General features: G+C 40.6%; 9 non-coding genes across 9 annotated transcripts; 5 read left to right on the forward strand and 4 right to left on the reverse strand.

The window, feature by feature from the left end:
- The first annotated feature begins 642 nt into the window (after positions 1-642).
- Positions 643-749, forward strand: LOC114780045 (U6 spliceosomal RNA). The gene has a single exon (XR_003747013.1). It is a non-coding gene; the product is annotated as a U6 spliceosomal RNA (small nuclear RNA).
- A 421-nt stretch (positions 750-1,170) lies between these two features.
- On the reverse strand, positions 1,171-1,330 carry LOC114780013 (U1 spliceosomal RNA). Its single transcript, XR_003746982.1, has one exon. It is a non-coding gene; the product is annotated as a U1 spliceosomal RNA (small nuclear RNA).
- A 371-nt stretch (positions 1,331-1,701) lies between these two features.
- On the forward strand, positions 1,702-1,808 carry LOC114780034 (U6 spliceosomal RNA). The gene has a single exon (XR_003747002.1). It is a non-coding gene; the product is annotated as a U6 spliceosomal RNA (small nuclear RNA).
- Positions 1,809-2,228: 420 nt separating this feature from the next.
- LOC114780011 (U1 spliceosomal RNA) lies at positions 2,229-2,388 on the reverse strand. The gene has a single exon (XR_003746980.1). It is a non-coding gene; the product is annotated as a U1 spliceosomal RNA (small nuclear RNA).
- A 372-nt stretch (positions 2,389-2,760) lies between these two features.
- Positions 2,761-2,867, forward strand: LOC114780035 (U6 spliceosomal RNA). The gene has a single exon (XR_003747003.1). It is a non-coding gene; the product is annotated as a U6 spliceosomal RNA (small nuclear RNA).
- A 423-nt stretch (positions 2,868-3,290) lies between these two features.
- LOC114780043 (U1 spliceosomal RNA) lies at positions 3,291-3,450 on the reverse strand. The gene has a single exon (XR_003747011.1). It is a non-coding gene; the product is annotated as a U1 spliceosomal RNA (small nuclear RNA).
- A 370-nt stretch (positions 3,451-3,820) lies between these two features.
- LOC114780036 (U6 spliceosomal RNA) lies at positions 3,821-3,927 on the forward strand. The gene has a single exon (XR_003747004.1). It is a non-coding gene; the product is annotated as a U6 spliceosomal RNA (small nuclear RNA).
- A 424-nt stretch (positions 3,928-4,351) lies between these two features.
- On the reverse strand, positions 4,352-4,511 carry LOC114780002 (U1 spliceosomal RNA). The gene has a single exon (XR_003746971.1). It is a non-coding gene; the product is annotated as a U1 spliceosomal RNA (small nuclear RNA).
- Positions 4,512-4,883: 372 nt separating this feature from the next.
- Positions 4,884-4,990, forward strand: LOC114780046 (U6 spliceosomal RNA). Its single transcript, XR_003747014.1, has one exon. It is a non-coding gene; the product is annotated as a U6 spliceosomal RNA (small nuclear RNA).
- Positions 4,991-6,000: the final 1,010 nt, after the last annotated feature.

Consider the following 6,000-nt stretch of genomic DNA (forward strand, 5'->3'; position numbering starts at 1 on the left):
TTTGGTATGATAAGAAGATACTGAAGCTGCTGTACATTTCTTTAGCTGACTCTAGGACTGACTCTACACAGACAATTGTGTTTGTGGTTTAGTTTTGAACAACATGCTTGTGAGAGGGTAAACGCAGTCTGCCGCTATCAGGAATGATGCAGTCTAGATGCCCACATATGGGGACTTTGTAGGAGTCAGCACTAGCAAAATGCAGAGGTACAACCTCAGTCTGTGAAGACCACATAATTTGAGAATGAAATTTCCCCTTCCAAAAAAGCATGAACTATAATGAAATGGCAGAAGATTGCTGCCAGTACCTTAACAGAGACCCAGACAGTGACATCACCACGTGGAATAAACAAACTGCCTGGAACCACGCCCCTTTCCTGCATTGACCTGCCCACTTTGTGATGTTCCCATGACTCTTGACACCAATCAAATTATTCTTCTTTCTTTGCTACACAAACTGACCACTACTTTAATCATGCACCTCCACATGTTACCAGCCTCTTGGAAAATGCAATTAGGGTAACTAAGCATTTGCTCTCCAAATATTTTATCACATTTTTACACAATACTCCATACAAGGTCTTGGTGAGCAGAACAATGATATGGTCAGTATTATAAGTGGCAGCTGAGAAGCTGGTTGATGTGCTTGCTACGGCTGCACATATACTAAAATTGGATCGATACAGAGAAGATTAGCATGGCCCCTGCGAAAGGATGACACGCAAATCCGTGAAGCGTTCCATATTTTGTTCTTTTTTAATTAGACAAAGAGTCACTTGGGACTAGGAAGATGTTGTACCAAGATTAGCATGGAACTTGTAAAGGGATGACACACAAATCAGTGAAGTGCTCCATATTTTCAACTTTTTTTGATTGACAAATAGGAACTAGGGTTCCTTAGGAAAAGGGAGATGCTGTGCCAAATTCCAAATGTTCAGTTTTTTTTTTTTTTCAAAGCAAACACACAAAAAGGAACTCCATAAGAAGATCAGAAACATTTCCAACTGCATCTGGTGTCAATGTATTAATGAAGTTGCTCATGTAGTGGACAATCTCAATCATTTGGTATGATAAGAAGATCTGAAGCTGCTGTACATTTCTTTAGCTGACTCTAGGCCTGACTCTACACAGACAATTGTGTTTGTGGTTTAGTTTTGAACAACATGCTTGTGAGAGGGTAAACGCAGTCTGCCGCTATCAGGAATGATGCAGTCTAGATGCCCACATATGGGGACTTTGTAGGAGTCAGCACTAGCAAAATGCAGAGGTACAACCACAGTCTGGGAAGACCACATATTTGAGAATGAAATTTCCCCTTCCAAAAAAGCATGAACTATAATGAAATGGCAGAAGATTGCTGCCAGTACCTTAACAGAGACCCAGACAGTGACATCACCACGTGGAATAAACACACTGCCTGGAACCACGCCCCTTTCCTGCATTGACCTGCCCACTTTGTGATGTTCCTATGACTCTTGACACCAATCAAATTATTCTTCTTACTTTGCTACACAAACTGACCACTACTTTAATCATGCACCTCCACAAGTTACCAGCCTCTTGGAAAATGCAATTAGGGTAACTAAGCATTTGCTCTCCAAATATTTTATCACATTTTTACACAATACTCCATACAAGGTCTTGGTGAGCAGAACAATGATATGGTCAGTATTATAAGTGGCAGCTGAGAAGCTGGTTGATGTGCTTGCTACGGCTGCACATATACTAAAATTGGATCGATACAGAGAAGATTAGCATGGCCCCTGCGAAAGGATGACACGCAAATCCGTGAAGCGTTCCATATTTTGTTCTTTTTTAATTAGACAAAGAGTCACTTGGGACTAGGAAGATGTTGTACCAAGATTAGCATGGAACTTGTAAGGGATGACACACAAATCAGTGAAGTGCTCCATATTTTCAACTTTTTTTGATTGACAAATAGGAACTAGGGTTCCTTGGGAAAAGGGAGATGCTGTGACAAATTCCAATTGTTAGTTTTTTTTTTTTTTCAAAGCAAACACACAAGGAATGAACTCCATAAGAAGATCAGAAACATTTCCAACTGCATCTGGTGTCAATGTATTAATGAAGTTGCTCATGTAGTGGACAATCTCAATCATTTGGTATGATAAGAAGAACTGAAGCTGCTGTACATTTCTTTAGCTGACTCTAGGCCTGACTCTACACAGACAATTGTGTTTGTGGTTTAGTTGTGAACAACATGCTTGTGAGAGGGTAAACGCAGTCTGCCGCTATCAGGAATGATGCAGTCTAGATGCCCACATATGGGGACTTTGTAGGAGTCAGCACTAGCAAAATGCAGAGGTACAACCTCAGTCTGGGAAGACCACATATTTGAGAATGAAATTTCCCCTTCCAAAAAAGCATGAACTATAATGAAATGGCAGAAGATTGCTGCCAGTACCTTAACAGAGACCCAGACAGTGACATCACCACGTGGAATAAACACACTGCCTGGAACCACGCCCCTTTCCTGCATTGACCTGCCCACTTTGTGATGTTCCCTATGACTCTTGACACCAATCAAATTATTCTTCTTACTTTGCTACACAAACTGACCACTACTTTAATCATGCACCTCCACAAGTTACCAGCCTCTTGGAAAATGCAATTAGGGTAACTAAGCATTTGCTCTCCAAATATTTTATCACATTTTTACACAATACTCCATACAAGGTCTTGGTGAGCAGAACAATGATATGGTCAGTATTATAAGTGGCAGCTGAGAAGCTTGTTGATGTGCTTGCTACGGCTGCACATATACTAAAATTGGATCGATACAGAGAAGATTAGCATGGCCCCTGCGAAAGGATGACACGCAAATCCGTGAAGCGTTCCATATTTTGTTCTTTTTTAATTAGACAAAGAGTCACTTGGGACTAGGAAGATGTTGTACCAAGATTAGCATGGAACTTGCTAAAGGATGACACACAAATCAGTGAAGTGCTCCATATTTTCAACTTTTTTTGATTGACAAATAGGAACTAGGGTTCCTTAGGAAAAGGGAGATGCTGTGCCAAATTCCAAATGTTCAGTTTTTTTTATTTTTCAAAGCAAAACACACAGGAATGAACTCCATAAGAAGATCAGAAACATTTCCAACTGCATCTGGTGTCAATGTATTAATGAAGTTGCTCATGTAGTGGACAATCTCAATCATTTGGTATAGATAAGAAGATCTGAAGCTGCTGTACATTTCTTTAGCTGACTCTAGGACTGACTCTACACAGACAATTGTGTTTGTGGTTTAGTTGTGAACAACATGCTTGTGAGAGGGTAAACGCAGTCTGCCACTATCAGGAATGATGCAGTCTAGATGCCCACATATGGGGACTTTGTAGGAGTCAGCACTAGCAAAATGCAGAGGTACAACCTCAGTCTGGGAAGACCACATATTTGAGAATGAAATTTCCCCTTCCAAAAAAGCATGAACTATAATGAAATGGCAGAAGATGGCTGCCAGTACCTTAACAGAGACCCAGACAGTGACATCACCACGTGGAATAAACACACTGCCTGGAACCACGCCCCTTTCCTGCATTGACCTGCCCACTTTGTGATGTTCCCATGACTCTTGACACCAATCAAATTATTCATCTTTCTTTGCTACACAAACTGACCACACTTTAATCATGCACCTCCACAAGTTACCAGCCTCTTGCAAAATGCAATTAGGGTAACTAAGCATTTGCTCTCCAAATATTTTATCACATTTTTACACAATACTCCATACAAGGTCTTGGTGAGCAGAACAATGATATGGTCAGTATTATAAGTGGCAGCTGAGAAGCTTGTTGATGTGCTTGCTACGGCTGCACATATACTAAAATTGGATCGATACAGAGAAGATTAGCATGGCCCCTGCGAAAGGATGACACGCAAATCCGTGAAGCGTTCCATATTTTGTTCTTTTTTAATTAGACAAAGAGTCACTTGGGACTAGGAAGATGTTGTACCAAGATTAGCATGGAACTTGCAAAAGGATGACACACAAATCAGTGAAGTGCTCCATATTTTCAACTTTTTTTGATTGACAAATAGGAACTAGGGTTCCTTAGGAAAAGGGAGATGCTGTGCCAAATTCCAAATGTTTCAGTTTTTTTTATTTTTCAAAGCAAACACACAGGAATGAACTCCATAAGAAGATCAGAAACATTTCCAACTGCAATCTGGTGTCAATGTATTAATGAAGTTGCTCATGTAGTGGACAATCTCAATCATTTGGTATGATAAGAAGATACTGAAGCTGCTGTACATTTCTTTAGCTGACTCTAGGCCTGACTCTACACAGACAATTGTGTTTGTGGTTTAGTTGTGAACAACATGCTTGTGAGAGGGTAAACGCAGTCTGTCGCTATCAGGAATGATGCAGTCTAGATGCCCACATATGGGGACTTTGTAGGAGTCAGCACTAGCAAAATGCAGAGGTACAACCTCAGTCTGGGAAGACCACATATTTGAGAATGAAATTTCCCCTTCCAAAAAAGCATGAACTATAATGAAATGGCAGAAGATGGCTGCCAGTACCTTAACAGAGACCCAGACAGTGACATCACCACGTGGAATAAACACACTGCCTGGAACCAGGCCCCTTTCCTGCATTGACCTGCCCACTTTGTGATGTTCCCTATGACTCTTGACACCAATCAAATTATTCTTCTTTCTTTGCTACACAAACTGACCACTACTTTAATCATGCACCTCCACAAGTTACCAGCCTCTTGGAAAATGCAATTAGGGTAACTAAGCATTTGCTCTCCAAATATTTTATCACATTTTTACACAATACTCCATACAAGGTCTTGGTGAGCAGAACAATGATATGGTCAGTATTATAAGTGGCAGCTGAGAAGCTGGTTAATGTGCTTGCTACGGCTGCACATATACTAAAATTGGATCGATACAGAGAAGATTAGCATGGCCCCTGCGAAAGGATGACACGCAAATCCGTGAAGCGTTCCATATTTTGTTCTTTTTTAATTAGACAAAGAGTCACTTGGGACTAGGAAGATGTTGTACCAAGATTAGCATGGAACTTGCAAAAGGATGACACACAAATCAGTGAAGTGCTCCATATTTTCAACTTTTTTTGATTGACAAATAGGAACTAGGGTTCCTTGGGAAAAGGGAGATGCTGTGCCAAATTCCAAATGTTCAGTTTTTTTTTATTTTCAAAGCAAACACACAGGATGAACTCCATAAGAAGATTAGAAACATTTCCAACTGCATCTGGTGTCAATGTATTAATGAAGTTGCTCATGTAGTGGACAATCTCAATCATTTGGTATGATAAGAAGAACTGAAGCTGCTGTACATTTCTTTAGCTGACTCTAGGACTGACTCTACGCAGACAATTGTGTTTGTGGTTTAGTTTTGAACAACATGCTTGTGAGAGGGTAAACGCAGTCTGCCGCTATCAGGAATGATGCAGTCTAGATGCCCACATATGGGACTTTGTAGGAGTCAGCACTAGCAAAATGCAGAGGTACAACCTCAGTCTGGGAAGACCACATAATTTGAGAATGAAATTTCCCCTTCCAAAAAGCATGAACTATAATGAAATGGCAGAAGATTGCTGCCAGTACCTTAACAGAGACCCAGACAGTGACATCACCACGTGGAATAAACACACTGACTGGAACCACGGCCCCTTTCTGCATTGACATGACCACTTTGGTATGATGTTCATCCATGACTCTTGACACCAATCCAACTTCATTCTTCTTACTTTGCTACACAAAACTAATCGATACTTTAATCAATTGCACACCTCCACAGTTACCAGCCTCTTGGAACATGCAATTATGTAACTAAGCATTTGCTCTCCTAAATATTTTATCACACTTTTTACACAATACTCACTCCACAAGGTCTTGGTGAGCAGAACAATGATATGGTCAGTATTATAAGTGGCAGCCGAGAAGCTTGTTGATGTGCTTGCTACGGCTGCACATATACTAAAATTGGATCGATACAGAG

Source organism: Denticeps clupeoides, unplaced genomic scaffold (assembly GCF_900700375.1).
Source record: "Denticeps clupeoides unplaced genomic scaffold, fDenClu1.1, whole genome shotgun sequence".
NCBI classification, from domain to species: Eukaryota; Metazoa; Chordata; class Actinopteri; order Clupeiformes; family Denticipitidae; genus Denticeps; species Denticeps clupeoides.